The sequence below is a fragment of the Pongo abelii genome, chromosome 5 (genome assembly GCF_028885655.2).
Source record: "Pongo abelii isolate AG06213 chromosome 5, NHGRI_mPonAbe1-v2.0_pri, whole genome shotgun sequence".
In the NCBI taxonomy this organism is placed as follows: Eukaryota; Metazoa; Chordata; class Mammalia; order Primates; family Hominidae; genus Pongo; species Pongo abelii.
The window spans coordinates 131,038,566-131,058,183 of NC_071990.2; the positions used below are offsets into that span (position 1 = coordinate 131,038,566).

Consider the following 19,618-nt stretch of genomic DNA (forward strand, 5'->3'; position numbering starts at 1 on the left):
GAGAATCACAGCACCTTTTTTTTTGACCTCTTTGAAATATGTTCCTTAAGTAGTTTAATAAATAAACAACAAGGGTAATGTAGAATTTTTAAACAGAGTTTTATGTCTTCTCTCAGAATGAAAAGAAAGACGAATTTTGGCATTTGTCAGAACTGGTTTCAACCTACAACTAGACAGCTACATGACCTGAACGTCTTTAATTTTGAATTTCCCTGTGTGTCAATGAGAGCATAGTATCTTACAACTTGATTGCCAGGATTAAACTAAAATGTAAAGTAACTAATACGTAAGAATTTAATAAAGGTAAAATCCCTTTCTCTTCATTCTCTTCTAAATGTTAATCTAAAGTTTCTTATACAATTAATTTTCCTCTTTAAGATTTAGTTTCCTATTCTATATAACAGAATAAAACTTTTATAAAACATATTGTCACCATTATCTCCTTTCAATATCTTCCAACTTATCCTAAGTGAATACTAGTTTCCAACTTTCTTCAGCCATATAGAAACGTGGGAAAAATTAGTAAAATAGGTATATGCTCCCCAGTTACTAAAAGGGTAATGAAGTGCTCATACTAATGCTTTTGAGAATATCCTATTTTATTTAGATTGGGTATATGTGATTATATTAAATAAACAGTATTCTTTTAAAACATGTAGACCTTGCACAAAACTCTCCATATTTGGGGGTGGAAGGTGGGCTTTCCGAATGTTCCCCTCTCCACCAGCCCATTTCTCCCAGACTACTCTCTTTAATGGGTTATTCCTGTCACACATTACTAAACTTCTGACATCGCCATTTTTTTCCCATGGAAGCATCTAGTTAAATCTGCTACTCCTGCTGCCATTTAGGGGATATTGTTTCATCTCCACCTATATGTATACCTTATTTAAAAAAACATTGTTTTCATTTTCCAACTACTGTCTGCAGTCATCCTCTGATGCCTTCCACATAGTGGGGACTCAGCAATCAGGACCAGCTTATTCTCTCCTGGATCTTTTGCTCCCCAAAATCCCCCCCTATTTTTTCAGTGCTCTCAGGTGGTCCACACTTGATGCTTCTAAAGCCAAAGTCTCATTCATGGCAACAAATAACCAAGCAAGCCCCATGCCATGTCAGCCAGCCAGGGCACCCAAATTGTCTTCTTCAATGGCCATGGCATGACTTTCCAGGTTCAACCAATCTCAAGGCAGCTTTGGAACAATCAAGAAACAGTTATGCCCTAGGTTCCAACTAATCTGTGGGAGGCAAGCACACAACAAATAAGAAAGAAATTGCCAAAGAGTATACTATTTACAATTATTTTCTTTATGTTACATTTTATACAACCTTACAGAGCTTTGTAATGGCTAGAATGTCTAACAAGCCCAGAAAATATTCTCTACCCCCTCTCTTACCTTGAGCTGACATTTTTTTAAAACAAGTAATCAATTGAAAGACTCTCGAGTACCTAAAAGAAGCAGGGAAAGAACTGGGAGCCCTGTGTTTGAGTCAAATTCAAAATTTGCTTAATGACCTTGGGTAAATTGCTTTGCCTCTTTGAGTCTGTTTCCTCATCTATAAATGAGAATGACATTATCTTCTTCCTAAGACTATTGTGAGGGATAAATGAAAGTATATTTGAAAGGATTTCAGAAAATATAAAGTGCCAAACATATGGTAAGTGCTATCATCCAATTCCAGCAAAATAACAGAGTAGAACCACCCATCAGATGAGGGGGAAGCTACAAAATGTGCAGTTTGGATCAGCGCATGAATTTCATTCCCCAAACCACAAAATTATCATCCCTGCTTCAAGTCACCATACTGGTCTCTCACATCTTATAGAATGTATATTTTCAAAGACAATGTGTAGAGATTTTCAGGGCTCTGGAAAATGGAATTGTTACCCTTGGGAGTTTAAGAAGAGAAATACAAATCTTGATCTTAAAATAAGCTCCTGTGGCATTTGTTAGTGTTGACTAGAGAAATAACAAAAAGATTTGATGTAAATGTGATTTAATCTCTCATGGAGAATTAATGTCTTCTCATATGTAGACATAGATAATTTTCTAAGGTAAACTATATTTTTCCTACTTACTTTGCAATCATTTTTAACATATTTCCCAATCACCCCTCACCTCCTCCACTCTAATCCTATGGGAAAGCCTTTGTCCATCCCTGTCCTTTCGTTTGCCTTATCAGTTTGCCATCTATTTGTTGTCAACCCCCAAATATATATCTCCAGCGCAGACCCCGCTCTTGATGGACAGACTTTGATTTCTGACTGCCACTCAATGCTTCTACTTAAATGTCAAACACGTCTCAAATTGAACTCCTGATCTGTGCTCTCTGTACCCACAGTTTTCTCCATCTTAGTTAATGGGTACTCCATTTTCCAGTGGGTTAGACCAAACACTTTAGAGTCACATTTCCACACTCATTCTATCAGGAAATCTTATTAGCCCTACTCTTCAAAACAAATACCAATCTAACCACTTCTCACTGATGCTACAGCTACCATTTTCGTCATAGCCACCAACATCTATTGCCTAGGATACACAATAGCCTTTTGAAACTTACATCAGTATATGTCATGGCTCTGCTCAAAACCCTTCGGTGGTAACCCATAGTACTCCAGGGAGAGCCTGACAAGAGCTGGTTCTACTGGTACCTCTATGACCTCATTATCCTATTCTTCTACCCCAGCTCACCCTGCCTCAGCCACACTGGCCTTTTTACTGTTCTGTGAATATCCAGGCACATTCCCTTCTTATGACCTCTGTACTAGTGTTTTTATCTGCCTGGTGAATGCCCTAAGAGATCCATATAGCTAACTCCTTCACATTGCTCACTTTCTGGAGGAGGACTGCACTGACCATCCTATTTAAAATTGCAATTCCCCTCCCTGGCACTACAGATCCATCATATCTTCTTCTTATTCTTTTTTTTTTGTCTTCTCTAAATGTATAGTACTAATGACTCCAATAAGATCTTTATTTTTTTTTTCTGTCTTTCTGTATTCAAAAATAAAACCACAAGGGCAATGTCTCAGGTAGAGTACCTGGCACTTGAAAGATATTTGTTAAATAAATGACTTCAGTCTCTCAGTTTTCTAGAATCTTGAAAGTTGGGTCATGGGATGTATTTGTTTCCTATTGCTATTCTAACAAGTGACAAGTAATTTTGTGTCATAAAACAAGACAAATTTATCCTCCTGCAATTCTGAAGATTGGAAGTCTAAAATAAGGTTTTCAGCAGGATGTCTTCCTTCTGGGGACTTCAGGTCTCTGTTTCTTTGCCTTTTTCAGTCCTAGAGATTCCCTGTGCGCCTTGGCTTACAGTCCCTTCTTATCACTCCACCTTCTTGCTTCTGTTGTCATATTTCCTACTACTCTTGCTCTGATCTCCTGCCTCCCTCTTAAAGTATCTTAAAGAAGCAGTAAAAGGTTGAAGTGATTAGGGCCATTAGTAGGGCCATTATGAGAGCCATTAGACTTGTGATTACACCAGGCCCACACAGATAATCCAGGATAACTTTCCCGTCTCAAGATCCTTAATTTATTCACACCTGTAAAATCCCTTTTGCCATATAAAATAACATTCACAAGTCCCAGGACTTAGGACTTGAACATCTTTTGGGTGGAAGGATAATATTCAACCTACCAGGTTGAATATGAGAAACAGCTAAAACTACAACAGCTGAACAGATGTGAATGAAACTACTACAAAACTATATTTGCCAGTGGAGCAGGCACAATAAGGAATAGCCAAAGTGGGGTTCAAGCTTTATTCAAATAACTTGGGAGACAGATAATACAATTTATATTTAGGCACCTACTGAAGATAGAAAGAAAACCAGTAGATTTGGGTTAGAGAAGTTTTGATCAAAGAGCTAAGAGACAAGAGTGAGAACTTGGTCTAGGGTGAAACACGGCAATTCTCCTAAGCCACATAAAGGATTTTGGACTTGGTTCTAAGGGAAATTGGAAACCACTGACAGGGCTTACATAGGAAAGTGGCCTAATAAGATATACATTTTGAAACATATCACTCTTGCAATAATGTGGGAAAAGAGTGAAGAGCAAGAGGATATGTGAAAAGACCACTTGGGAGAATGATGCAGTAGTCAAGGTGACAGAGGCTTGCTATTGTATTGAGTCTTAGTTTCCTCTCTGTCAAATGAAGATCATATTATTATCAGCCTCACTTAGCTTTTGCAATGATTCAGTAAGAATACACATAAATCACCATGTTGCGTACATAAACGGTGCTGGCTACTGGCATTGTAACTCTGTGTTATCTATTCATAATACAAAATTACAGAGCTACTGCTTAAAAGGAAATAAGGTATTGATTATATCTAAAACAAGGTATTTAAAAACCGATAAAACATTGACCTAAGCACAACAGGATAAGAAGCTGCCCTCTGCACTTCTTAGGTTGAGAAAATAGGTCTTTCCACAGCTCTTGCTAATAGAAGTAAGAGATGACAGCGAGCTCAGAGGGAACTTTGGGCCCTGGATGTTAGTAACAGGGAAACAGGGAGAAACGAAATCACCACAGCGACATTTGGTTGCCAAAGATGCAATATTATGAAAATGAACAATGTTGAGGATCTCAGAAGTGCTTTTCCTTGTGTCGTCAAGCAATGAGGTCGAATAGTATTGAGTATAGGAATAGATTTGGGCATGGCAAGTGAGCTCAAGTTGTGGCTCTCTCATTTACTAGGCTTACCATTGGGAAAGTAATGTAAACTCTCTGAGCTTCAGTTACCACTTCTGAAATTAAGATAACAACAGAAATATATTACATAATGACTTTTCATCAGAATTTAATGAGAAAATGCTTGCAAAGTGCTAACACAGTGCATGACACAAAGTACTCAAATAGTTATATTATTTATGCTGTAGCCTTTTTCTTTTCTTGTATGTTGTTCAGTCCAGTATCTTTCAAGAAATTGTGAAATAGCATCCTGAAAGTTAAGGGAGGCAGGAATAGAGACCAGAAAGGAAGCAGCAGAGAGAATGCTAGGGTCAATATCAAGTCATCTTTACCAAGCAGAGAACACACTCGCCTATGACTCAAGCAAGGATGGGAAATTGTGTCGCAGTCAAAGTGTGTCAGCAAAGAGCAGACTAAGAGCCAGCAAGGGAAGATATAGCCCAGAGCCAAGGGGAAGACACAATGACAGTATCGACAAGAAGAGGTCATCTCCTGCAGTGTCCGGCTCACTGTCACCAGGAATCCAACAGCCCACAGGAGGAGGATAAATGAGAACACCGGGCATACTCTCGAACTGCAGCTGCCTTCTCTGAAAACACAGGCACATTAACTCTCCTTAGATGAAAAGGGGAAAGAAACTCTTTGTTTGCAGTCTATTCCAGAGAGGATTGAGTGCCTCCTCTTGGAGTGCGAAAAAGAACCACTTAAAACAAGACTGCTGTTGTCAACAAATAAAATTAGGAAGACAAATCTCATTAGATACTATCAAGACTAAGGGAGACTAGTACTTCTGAGCTTTCCAATACATTTGGACTGCCAAGGTTTATAAGTTGCATATGGCTAGGAAAATAAAATAGGTAATCTAATTTTCCAAAAGCCAAGGGAGTGTGAGTCGAAGATAAGAAAAGAAGGCTTACATAAATAAGCCTCCTCAGGAGGAGAATGGGAGAGTTGCCTAATCCACATTCTTCCCTTTTGATGTCCCATGAACTCAGGCTGAGAAGAACACATTTAATGCTATGGGAAGGAAGAACTTGGATTTTTGTCTCAGCAAAGTATGTAGAACAGGCACTTGGAATAGCTGCCATAAGATGAATTTAGATATTTTCAGAACTATAAAGTATAAGATGTCTTCAGCAAACTAGATATGATTGGTTACAGGTTATGCCCATACAAAAAAAGATTTCAATGCCTCCCCATTGCCTAATGATTACAAGATCCCCCCCGCCGCCCCGGTTTTGAAAAACCTTCCCTTTCTCTGTTCAGTCCCTATGGTGGGATAAGGAAACCCTGAGTGTCCCAAGTGCCATTTCCCCTGTGTGTGAAGACTGACAAGAGGACACCCAGTCCAAATTCTAAATTCCCAAGAAAAAAGGACTGTCTACCTCAAGGCAAGCATCCACTCTTGGTCCAATTACAGATAGTGAGCCCCACACCACAAACATGGCTCCCAGAACATGTGCAATGGGGGAAGGAAACTGTGGATTTGTTAGAGATCCTAAAATATGTCCAGATTACTCTTCCCTCTCTTTATCTCCTGATTGCTACACTCAATCACATTAGACCTGTTGGAAAAATAAATTACACAGGACTTCAAGGCCAAGGTTTGGAAAGTGGTCAGTATATGTGCTCAGGTTCATAAATCTTAAGTAACTTCCTAAGCTTAAAGTGCATGGGTCTTAGTAAAAGTGACAAAATCACATCAAGGTGGGGATGTTCAGGGTGCAGCTTCTCTGGTATGTGCTGGTTCCTTACCAGGGAACAGGTGTAGATGCCAGTGTACATGTCATGGAAGGCTGGCACTGGGGTATTTCAAGTCTCTTTTAAATCTATGTCACTTTGAAATGATAGTGTTGTTACCTTAAAAAGATCATCAGTGCCATATGGTTGAAATAGTCTCAGTTGATTTTTGCCTAAGTCTCATGCCTGTAGCTACAGAATAGCACCTAGTTCTCATAGATGAGTGATCATTCATTTGCAGAGCCACAGGGCCCAGGAGGTACTGAGCATGACAGACTTGGCCATGGCCTGTCACACAGGTCCCACTCAGTGCCCCCGCAGAAAGAAGCCTCTTCCTTATCCTTCCAAGTGCTGCAGTATCTCCCTCTTTCCCATCACTAGAACACTGGTTTTGTCTCCTGGATTAGGTTGTAAACATTACGGCACTGCTTTGCTGTCAGTTTGAATCCTGGCTCAGCCACTTAACCATGTGACCTGGGAGAGAGAGTTGCCAACTGAGAAAAAGGAGATAAAAATATCACCCTCTTAGGTGTGCTGTGAAAATTAAAAGGCAATATATATAAAGCACATAACATGCTGCCTGGTACAAAGGAATTGCCCAATAAAGGCGAATAACATCATTATAATTTTTTGAGAGTAGAGTCAGTATCTTACTGCTATTTGCGTGCAATGCCTGTACCTAAGTACAAAAACAATAAATTAAATAGAAAAATGGCCACTCCAGGACAATGCCTCCAGCCACCTGACACAGAGACTTGACAAATGCCTAACGTGAGGACACAGCATTGGCAGGTTGCTGGACTTGCCTATCTTCTTTGAATCCCTCTTTGGTTGCTAGACTTGCCTGAGTTTTTCAAATCCCTTTAGAATCCTACCTATCTGTGGATGCTAGACTTGCCTCAGTGGTTGCTAGACTTGCTTGTCTTCTTTGAATCCCTTTAGAATCCTATCTATCACACGTGGGTAAGTTCTAGGAGTGTATTAGCCACAAATATCCACTGAGCACCTATTATGTGCGAATTACTGGCTTTTAAACATTGGAGACACCTGATGAGAAAAAAAAAAAAGACCCTGTTCTCAAGGTGCCAACCACCTCATTCCTGAATGCATTATCTACTTTAACTCTTAATGTTCACCTCGTGTTCACGAATCCAAAAATTTACACAATTCCGTGGTTTGCAATGATTTCAGATTTTCCAGCTGAAGCAGCAGCATCTTTTCCAGTTGACAGCATCCCTCAGGCCACCGCTGTCAGCCCTGCTCTTGCTCTGTTTCTGTTACAACAGCATCAGGGCCACTGCTGTCATCTTAACTAACATTCACAAATGATGGGCACAATTTACAAAGTATTTTGTGTAAATTATCTCATTTATTGTATCCAGATGGGATACATATGTGTTGCTTTACCATAGTTCTATACAGCACAGTCTCTGCTGGTTTTTAGCATCTTTTTAAATAAGCCTAGATGCTCAGTTTTCTTTTTGTCCACAACAGGTCGCTGAGTCTTTGTCTTTATGTAACAATTTATATGTTATCCACCAAGCTTCTCTTCTAGGTTCAGACTCAGGGTAACACATTTTGTGTTTGAAATTTTGTGTTTCTTCCAAATCCATGGCTTTGTACTTACCATCCTTTGAAGGTCATCTGCTACCTTTGCACCCATTCAGAGTTTGATCATTCTTACAGTCCAAAGTCAGATCCCAAAGCATCTTCATTCTGAAATGATCTTATGCTGCCCTAGGAAGGAAAGTTTCTTAATTTATTTTTATTATTTTTATTAATTTTTATCCACTAAACATGTATCTTGGTCATAACATTTAAAATCTTAGTCATTACATTTCTCTACCTACAGAATTCATTTTCCTTATTTTCTTCTGTGGGTAGTTTCCTAACTAAACGACTCTGACAGAGCCATAGCAGTTGCATGTGTACCAGGATATATTTTGGTGTAAAAGTTTGAGAAATAATTTTAAAATCTCAAACACATCTATCAGTTTCCCTCTACCTAAATGCTTCTTCACTCTCACTCAGGATGATGCAATACCGCTCTGTGGTGAATTACCGCGGCCATTCTGGTGGGTCAGTGCTCATGCCACATTAGTGATTGAAATTTGACTATCACTCATGTGTCCATAAGTTTATGTGTATATATTTTGACATAAATAGACCATTTTTAAATATCATTTAATTTCTTAGGGAAAAAACTGATATGAAATCTCAAGTTAAAAATGGCTAAAAGAAAATTCTATTCACCAAGTAATTCCTGTACATAAATCAACATGTTCAAGGAGAGGATGAGGATCAACATTATTTGTAACTATACCAACTTTCCAAGGACAAATAGTTCATAATTTCTACGGAAGTCTTCTATAGTAATCATCTCAGGCTACCATAACAGAAGGCCAAATGGATAATTTAAACAGAAATTGATCCTCACAGTTGTGGAGACTAGGAAGCATGAGATAAAGGTGCTGGATAATTCAGTTCTTGCTGAGGACTCTTTCCCTGGCTTGCAGACAGCTGCCTTCTTACTTTACCTTTCTTCCTTGATGCATACACATTAAGAAGAAGGGAGATCTCTCTTTCGTCCCATCATAAGGCCACTAATTCATGATGAAATCTTGCATATTAAAAAGAAAAGCCACTAGTCCTAAGAGACCCACCCTTATAACCTCACCTAACCCTAATTATCTCCCAAAGCCCTCATCCCCAAATTAACAAATGAATATTGGGAAAATAAAAACAGTTCATAACACCTTCTTTATTGAATAACAATCTCTCAGCTCAGAAGAACTCTGGAACACCAAGGCAAAAAAAAAAAAAGGCAGCATTATGTTAAAATAAAAACATTTAAAGTCAAATTGGAAGAAATATTTATCATTGTAATAACAATGCTTCTGAGTTTGGTTGACTTATACATTATTTACTGCGGGCCAGGTGCTCTTCTATAACTTTTCTATTCTCTATTATATATACTCATTCAATGTGCAAATATGATAAATCTAACGGTCCTAAATATACAGTTTATATATTTGTTATAGAGTACATAGAGTATATATAACTAGTACTGTAACAGAGAAACAAATAATATAAAAAGATATCTCTCCTGGTTTTATGAATTCACTAACAAACATATGAGACATTATTAGCCTCATTAGTTATCCATGAAATGCAAATTAAAACAGCAAAATGTCATTTCTTCACCCATGAAATTAATGAATATTAAAGAAAATGATGGTGAGAAGACATTGAGATTATCACTCAACTGCCATTGATGGAAGTATAAATTAGTATGACTTTCCTAAAAAGCAATTTGACAATATATGCAACAAGAGCTTTACAGATTTTTCTCCTCATCAAGCCAGTAATCATTTTCTGGCATACTTTCAGAAATTAAAAAATGAATGATTCTAACAGCTGGGTAATAAATCCTTATATAAGTCAGACTGTTTCAAAAAATACAAAGAAGGATCTAATAATTTTGAGACAGAGATCTATGATTTTTTTGGGGCATATAATGAACTTTTTAAAAATTCAAAAAACTGAGTATCTCTGAGTATCACTAAAATAATTGCAATTAACATTTGATTGTGAAAAAGTTCCTTGGTGTCTACACATATATAATTGAGAAAGAGGACTAAATTGATGCTGAATTCATTAGGAATAACATCTATCCATTGATAACTAAATTTTTTAAAAACTGAAACCCTTTCTCAGAACCTAATTTTCAATAAAATTTAAATGTTTTATTACCTTTATCAAAATGTGTGATATATTTTTGTTTCATCAACAATAACTTCAACATATATACTTATTTTGCTGTAGAGAAACACAATTACTTTGTATCATTGAATACATTACTTTAGGATAAACTTCTAAGGAAGAAAGTCTAATAAAAATAGGAGTTCAAGGGGAAAAAATGTAGAAGTTCTTGCTATTAATGATGAGCTTCCATGCATTTCTTAAAACAGACAACAGGGTATCAGAGATGATTCCAATGGAATCATCAAGTCCTTTTGACCTCATTCTGCAACATCTGTCTGCCCCGTTCTCACTTTTCACTGCCACAACCCTAATTCTGAGCCTCATCATTTCTGACCTGATCTAGTCTTCAAAATTCTAACTGCGCTTCCAGCTTAAGTACCACTATCTCCATTAACAATTACCCAACTAACAGTGTCCTTTCTCTATCCTCCCATTACATTTTACCCATACAATCAGTTGTACCCATATCTGCTTCCCTCAAATCAAAGCCCATTTGCTAGGGATACATTCCCCATCAATCCTATTCACAAATATAAATCCAATCTCCTTGTGGAAATGCACATACAATTGATTTTTACATCATCGCAACCTAACTTGTGGTATAGCACATAGCGAGCACTAAAATGCTAAGAAAAACAAATGGATAACCATTTTTCTTTCAGAAACTGTAGAGTATTCCTTATCAAAATAACATTGTCTAATGAACTCGGTATACTTTGATGTATTATCTAGTTACGCCTAACAGTTTCTTAAGAATAAAGAATCTTAATTCGTTTTATTTATTTATCTATTTTTGAGACGAAGTTTCACTCTTGTCGCCCAGACTGGAGTGCAATGGTGCAGTCTCAGCTCACTGCAACTTCTGCCTCCCAAGTTCATGCAATTCTCCTGCCTCAGCCTCCCAAGTAGCTGGGATTACAGGTGCACACCACCATGCCCAGCTAATTTTTGTACTTTTAGTAGAGATGGGGTTTCACCATATTGGCCAGGTTGGTCTTGAACTCCTGACCTCCGGCAATCTACCCACCTCAGCCTTCCAAAGTGCTGAGATTACAGGCATGAGCCGCCATGCCCGGCTCCTTCCCTCTTCTTAATATCATAATTAGCATAAGGATGAATGAAGCATGTCCTAGAACATGTTTCAGGATTCTTTGACAAATGGAGATACACAATCTCTCACTTAATTCTTCATGTTCTCAGTAAAACTCCTTTTGTTTTTGCCAAATATTTGACAAAAAATAACAAATATAAGAAGTCATGTTTACTTGCCATCATAATTTTAGTCCCCCTGATTCTGTTACTAAGTATGGATCTCCAAAATAATGCCTTAAAGACATAAACAAGATAGAGCACACAGCTCCCCACATCTCTTGCCTAAGATATTACATTCCTTAAAAAATAAATGAACTTGGTCCTTACCTGTTCTTACACATAAAATCATGCCTGCCAAGATCAACAATTATGTTCCCACAAACTATAACCAAATATACTCTTAGGCCCAAATTTTAATATAATTTTATACATACTGGATCTTCACTCCCTACATAAAAACTATAATTTAAGCTGCATTTAAACAGTCTAACAAAACGTATCTCTGGACAATTTTCCAAAATACAATCCTCAATAACACACTAAATAAATTTTAATTCTTTAAACATCTAGTATTTCTTTAGTCAACAATACAAACTGGGTGATACAAGCAACCAAAGCTAAGACACCCCAAGATTTTCCCCATTGAAATGAGAGTTGTGAAGGCACAAATAATGATTAAATCACTCCCTTTTTGTGATTGTAACAAAGCTACACTCAGTTGAAAGAAAAATTTAACTGATCGACTGCTCAGAATTGGGCCACTGTCTGTGACTCTCCTTACGAACTGCCCTCCAGGGGAAATTCCTTGTTCACTTTGGCCCTTGCTGGAGGGGAAGGTGACTTGCAGCAGAGATTACACGAAAGCTGTTATTTTGTAAAGGTTACAGGAGATGCAACAAGAGGCAGCGCTGAGCTACCCAGGTGCAGTGAGAGGAGAACATCAAAAGAGGAGTAAAGACAGCACAGAGTGGAGCTGCTTTCTCTGAAGCTTATCTGAGCTCCTTCAGTTGGGAAATCAAGACTTGCAATCTCAAGATAAAAAGCTTGCTTGTGACAAAGCCAGTGTTTCTTGACTAAGTTGGAAGTACCACAGAAGCAGTTTTTCTTGCAACCAATCTATTTCTCATATACAGTATGCAGCTACATGTGAAAATAACTCATGAAATTCTTCCAAGAAACCTTAAGGACTTGAAGAAATGCTTGTATGGAAGGAGGGGGTTCTAATGTTTCATCTGGAATCCTTTCTACCAGAGCCAACCGACTGCATACACAGCTTTAGGACACAAGTGAAAAAGAGAAGCTGGATGCCAAGTCCAGATTCCAAGATATGAGGCCAATTGAAATGGGAGGGAAATTATTATTGCCATTTAATATGTATTAAATATAACATTTGAGAGATCACAGACCCAGAAACACCGGGGCAAGGAATTGGGACTTCTGCCAGCAGGAGCAGCTAACGCCAACTGAAAGAGCCCAGGATTGTCCCAGGAGTGAACAACGTATCAAGACAGAAAATGAACTGGATAAGAGTTTTTCTTCCTAGACCTTCTGGTCTGAAATGCAGGGAGAGAACTCTGTCTTTATGCCAGCTTATTCAACTTAAATGAAACAAATAATATTCAAAGTTGAGCTGAGCTCACGGAAGTAGAAAAAAGGTGTTCTCACAAAATTATTTCTATGCCCTACGGTGCCACCGATACTCCAAGGAAGAGTTACTAGCACTGATTTCCAGGTGAGATAGTGTGGCACTGGAACCAATAACTCCAAATGAGATAAAGAAGGACATTCCATAAATATCCAGTAAATGACTCCTAACTTGGGGAAAGGAATATTCATGGGGGATGCTATCAGAATTACCCTTCAAGGGAGAGCTGGTTATTTCTACATACAGGTGCTGCCCACCCTTCCGCCATTCTCTCATCTGTTTATTGGGATCTATTACTGATAGGTCTGTTACATCTTTTCTCTGTATTGATGGGAAAAACAGAATATGGCAGAATTTTATATATATATATATATATAAAATTTTTTTTTTTTTTTTTGAGACAGAGTCTCACTCTGTCGCCAGGCTAGAGTGCAGTGGTGCCATCTCAGCTCACTGCAACCTCCAACTCCCTGGTTCAAGCAATTCTCCTGCCTCAGCCTCCCGAGTAGCTGGGATTACAGGCATGCACCACCACGCCCAGCTACTTCTTGTATTTTTAGTAGAGACGGGGTTTCACCATGTTGGCCAGGATGGTCTTGATCTTCTGACCTCGTGATCCGCCCACCTTGGCCTCCCAAAGTGCTGGGATTAAAGGCATAAGCCACCGCGCCGGGCCTAGAATAATATATTTTAAAATCATTAAGGTACAGCTCTGATACTATTGAGCATAATAACAAATAATAAAAATACATTTATCAAATCCCATCAGGCAAGTATGTCACTGAGCCCTTTGTATGGATTATTTAATTCTAGTAAGCTGCTAAGAAGTAAATATTCCTATTATTATCTTTATACAAAGTATAAAATGAGGCACAGGTAAGTAACTTGTCCAAGATCACATGCATTACCCCAGGTAGTCTGGCTCCAGTATCCATATCTTCTCAAAATATTACTTAAATTTGAAAAAAAAAATGCTTAAAATTGAAAAAAACTCTTTTGCCCAGCATCAAAGGCCCTATGTAAAGCACTTCCAACTCTTTCTTCTGCTAGTGCCTTATTTGCTCCCTTGTGTAGCAGGAGAGCTGCTTGTAAGTGCTGTCCATACTCAGTCCCCAATTCTCATTCTCTTAACCCAGCTATAAGCATCTTTATCACTTTACCAAAACTGGTAAGTCTACTAAGGTCTACTGAGACCTCCACATAGGTAAAGCCAGTGATTAACTTCTGCCCTTTAACTCATTTGAACTATAAGTAGTATCTGATACTACAATCACGCCCCCCCTGCAGTTGGCTTCTGGGACACCACTGTCTCTCAGTTATCTATAAGGTTACTTATTTTCAACGTCTTTGCTAGTTCTTTCTTTTCTAACCACTAATGTTGGGTAGCTCCAGGACCGAGTTCTTGGTAATTTTATTTATTATACCCAGACTCACTCCCTTGGTGATCTCATGCAAGGTCATGGTTTAAAAGTCCATATGCATGCTGATGAATCCAGCCCAGACTTCTCTCCTTAATGCCTGCTCATGTAACTGCCTACAAAATATTGCCACTTGGATATCTAACAGGCACTTCAAATTCCATACATCCATGACTGAATTCCTGAATCCCTGCTAACAGTACCTGATTTACCTCCACTTCCCTATTTTTCTTGTTGGAAAATCCATCCTTGCAATGGCTCAAGTCTAAAGTCTTGTGGTTATCCTTGATTAAAAATCCTCTCGTATCAGAAAAAATCCTATAGGCTCTACCTTCAAAAATATATATCTAGAATCTGGTTACTTATCACTCCACATTTACTGCCTTCACCAACAGTGCCCTGCTTCACTCTCAGAAATGTCCTGATTTGAACAATAATCGCCCTAACACAAAGCCCTCCATGATCTCATTCCCCATCATGGTGTTACTTCTCTGCCCTGCCCTGTTACTATCACCGGCCCTGAGTCCACTCCAGCCACACAACCTTTGGTAACAGGCACATATCTACTTTGCACCTTTGTTCTAGTTGTTTTCTTTGCATAGAATATTCTTCCAGGTATCTACATGGCAAGTTCCTTGAAGACTTGCTTCCAGTCTTTGCTTAGTTGTTAATTATTCAATGAGACTTCTTGTGGAATGCTGCAATGACCCTATCCCTCCACACCTTGTCCTATTTGCTCTGCTCATCTTTTTTGTCTCCATTGTACTTACCACCTTTCAATATGCTATAGAATTTTATTTGCTCATTAATATTTCATTATCAGTCTCCCTCCACTAGAATGTAAGCTCTATGAAATAAAGGCTTTTTGTTACTTTGTTCACTGATGCATCTCAAGGGTAGAACATGTCTGGCATATACGTAGGTGCCCAATAAATACTTGTTGAATGAACACATATACACTAAAAAGTCAGAGTTCACAGTGGCTAGCAAGATGGCCAAATAGGAACAGCTCCTGTCTGCAGCTCCCAGCAAGATCGACATAGAAGGCAGGTGATTTCTGCATTTTCAACTGAGGTAGCCTACTCATCTCACTGGGACTGGTTAGACAGTGGTACAGCCCATGGAGGGTGAGCTGAAGCAGGGTGAGGCATTGCCTCACCCAGGAAGTATAAGGGGTCAGGGAACTCCCTCCCCTAGCCAAGGTAAGCTGTGAGGGACTATGCCGTGAGGAACAGTGCATTCCGGCCCAGATACTATGCTTTTCCCAGGGTCTTCACAACCCACAGACCAGGAGATTCCCTCAGGGCCTACACCACCAGGGCCCTGGGTTTCAAGCACAAAACTGGGTTGCCATTTGGGCAGACACTGAGCTAGCTGCAGTTTTTTTTTTTTCATACCCCAGTGATGCCTGGAACGCCAGTAAGACAGAACCGTTCACTCACCTGGAAAGGGGGCTGAAGCCAGGGAGCCAAGTGGTCTAGCTCAGTGGATTCCACCCCCACAAAGCCCAGCAAGCTAAGATCCAGTGGCTTGAACTTCTTGCTGCCAGAACAGTAGTCTGAAGTCGACCTGGGAGTCTAAGCTTGGTGGGAGGAGGGGCGTCTGCCATTTCTGAGGCTTGAGTAGGCTGTTTTCCCCTTACAGTGTATACAAAGCTGCTAGGAAGTTCTAACTGGGTGAAGCCCACCACAGCTCGGCAAAGCCAACGTAGCCAGCCTGCCTCTCTAGATTCCTCCTCTCTGGGCAGGGCATCTCTGACAGAAAGGCAGTAGCCCTATAAAACTCTCACCCCCATGGGACAGAGCACCTGGGGGAAGGGGCAGCTGTGGGTGCAGCTTCAGCAGACTTAAACATTCCTGCCTGCCAGCTCTGGAGAGAGCAGTGGATCTCCCAGCACAGCACTTGAGCTCTGTTAAGGGACAGACTGCCTCCTCAAGTGGGTCTCTGACTCCTGTACCCCCTGACTGGGAGACACCTCCCAGCAGGGGTTGACAGACACCTCATACAAGAGATCTCTGGCTGGCATCTGGCAGGTGCCCCTCTGGGATGAAGCTTCCAGAGGAAGGAACAGGCAGCAATCTCTGCTGTTCTGTAGCCTCTTCTGGTGATACCCAGGCAAACAGGGTCTGGAATGGACCTCCAGAAAACAGCAGACGACCTGCAGCAGAGGGGCCTGACTGTTAGAAGGAAAACTAACTAACAGAAAGGAATAGCATCAACATCAACAAAAAGGACGTTCACACAAAAACCCCATCCGAAGGCCACCAACATCAAAGACCAAAGGTAGATAAATCCATGAGGATGAGAAAAAAAAGCGCAAAAAGGCTGAAAATTCCAAAAACCAGAACACCTCTTCTCCTCCAAAGGATCACAACTCCTCACCAACAAGGGAACAAAACTGGATGGAGAATGAGTTTGATGAATTGACAGAAGTAGGCTTCAGAAGGTGTGTAATCAAAGACTCCTCCAATCTAAAGGAGCATGTTTTAACCCCACGCAAGGAAGCAAGAACCTTGAAAAAAAGTTAGAGGAATTGCTAACTAGAATAACCAACTTAGAGAAGAATATAAATGACCTGATGGAGCTGAAAAACACAGCACAAGAACTTCATGAAGCATACACAATTATCAATAGCAGAATCGATCAAGTGGAAGAAAGGATATCAGAGATTGAAGATCAACTTAATGAAATAAAGAGTGAAGACAAGATTAGAGAAAAAAGAATGAAAAGAAACAAACAAAGCCTCTAAGAAATATGGGACTATGTGAAAAGACCAAAAAGACCAAACCTACATTTGACTGGTATACCTGAAAGGGATGGGGAGAATGGAACCAAGTTGGAAAACACAGTTCAAGATATTATCCAGCAGAACTTCCCCAGCCTAGCAAGGCAGGCCAACATTCAAATTCAGAAAATACAGAGAACACCACAAAGATACTCCTCAAGCAGAGCAACCCAAAACACATAATTGTCAGACTCACCAGGGTTGAAATGAAGGAAAAAATGTTAAGGGCAGCCAGAGAGAAAGGTTGGGTTACCCACAAAGAGAAGCCCATCAGACTAACAGCAGATCTCTCTGCAGAAACCCTACAAGCCAGAAGAGAGTGGGGGCCAATATTCAACATTATTAAAGAAAAGAATTTTCAACCCAGAATTTCATATCCAGCCAAACTAAACTTCATAAGTGAAGGAGAAATAAAATCCTTTACAGACGAGCAAATGCTGAGAGATTTTGTCACCACCAGGCCGGCCTTACAAGAGCTCCTGAATATGGAAAGGAAAAACTGGTACCAGCCACTGCAAAACATACCAAATTTTAATGACCATTGACACTATGAAGAAACTGCATCAATGAATGGGCAGAATAATCAGCTAGCATCATAATGACAGGATCAAATTCACACATAACAATATTAACCTTAAATGTAAACAGGCTAAATTCCCCAATTAAAAGACACAGACTCGCAAATTGGATAAAGAGTCAAGACCCATCAGTGTGCTGTATTCAGGAGACCCATTGCACACGCAAAGACACACATAGGCTCAAAACAAAGGGATGGAGGAATATTTACCAAGCAAATGGAAAGCAAAAAAAAAAAAAAAAAAAAAAAAAAAAGCGAGGGTTGCAATCCTAGTCTCTGATAAAACAAACCAACAAAGATTTAAATAAATGCAAAGAAGGGCATTACATAATGGTAAAGGGATCAATTCAACAAGAAGAGCTAACTATCCTAAATATATATGTACACAATACAGGACCACCCAGATTCATAAAGCAAGTTCTTAGATACCTACCAATAGACTTAAGACTCCGACACAATAATATTGGGAGACTTTAACACCCCACTGTCAATATGAGATCAATGAGACAGAAAATTAACAAGGACATTCAGGACTCGAACTCAGCTCTGGACCAAGTGGACCTAATAGACATCTACAGAACTCTCCACCCTAAATCAACAGAATATACATTCTTCTCAGCACTACATTGCACTTATTCTAAAATTGACCACATAATTGGAAATAAGACCCTTCTCAGCAAATGCAAAATAACTGAAATCATAACCAATAGTCTCTCAGAATACAGTGCAATCAAATTAGAACTCAGGATTAAGAAACTCACTCAAAACCGCACAACTACATGGAAACTGAACAATCTGCTCCTGAATGACTACTGGGCAAATAACAAAATTAAAGCAGAAATAAATAAGTTATTTGAAATCAATGAGAACAATGACACTACATACCAGAATCTCTGGGACACAGCTAAAGCAGTGATTAGAGGGAAATTTATAGCACTAAATGCCCACTGGAGAAAACAGGAGAAATCTAAAATTGACACCCTAACATCACAATTAAAAGAACTAGAGAAGCAAGAGCAAACAAATTCAAAAGCTAGCAGAAGACAAGAAATAACTAAGATCAGAGCAGAACTGAAGGAGATAGAGACATGAAAAACTCTTCAAAAATCAATGAATCCGGGAGCTGGTTTTTTTGAAAAGATTAACAAAATAGACAGACCACTAGCAGATTACCAAAGAAAAAAATAGACACAATAAAAAATGATGAAGGGGATATCACCACTCATTCCACAGAAATACAAACTACCATCAGAGAATACTATAAACACCTCTACACAAACTAGAAAATCTAGAAGAAATGGATAAATTCCTGAACACATACACCCTCCCAAGATTAAACGAGGAAGAAGTCGAATCCCTGAATAGACCAATAACAAGTTCTGAAATTGACACAGTAATTAATAGCCTACCAACCAAAAAAAGCTCAGTACCAGACGGATTCACAGCCAAATTCTAAAAGAGCTACAAAGAGGACCTGGTACTATTCCTTCTGAAACTATTCCAAACAATAGAAAAAGAGGGACTCCTCCCTAACTCATTTTATGAGGCTAGCATCATCCTAATACCAAAACCTCGCAGAGACACAACAATAAAATAAAATTTCAGGCCAATATCCCTGATGAACATCGATGTGAAAGTCCTCAATAAAATACTGGCAAACTGAATCCAGCAGCACATCAAAAAGCTTATCCACCACGATCAAGTTGGCTTCATCCCTGGGATGCAAGTCTGCTTCAACATACGCAAATCAATAAACATAATCCATCACATAAACAGAACCAATGACAAAATCCACATGATTATCACAATAGATTCGGAAAAGGCCTTTGATAAAATTCAACACACCTTCATGCTAAAAACTCTCAATAAACTAGGTATTGATGGAACATATC

The 19,618-nt window shown here is 39.2% G+C and overlaps 1 long non-coding RNA gene across 5 annotated transcripts in view; it reads right to left on the bottom strand.

Moving 5' to 3' along the window:
* The window catches only part of LOC129060063 (uncharacterized), a 68,233-nt gene extending 54,978 nt beyond the window's left edge, over positions 1-13,255 (bottom strand). For 4 of the 5 annotated variants that reach the window (XR_010140342.1, XR_010140341.1, XR_010140343.1 and 1 more), the window contains exon 1: positions 2,563-2,891. This is a non-coding gene — a long non-coding RNA (uncharacterized LOC129060063). Of the gene's footprint in view, positions 1-2,562; positions 2,892-8,071 lie in introns of those variants that run through there. The other variant, XR_010140344.1, reaches the window with a different exon arrangement.
* Between the last annotated feature and the right edge of the window lie 6,363 nt (positions 13,256-19,618).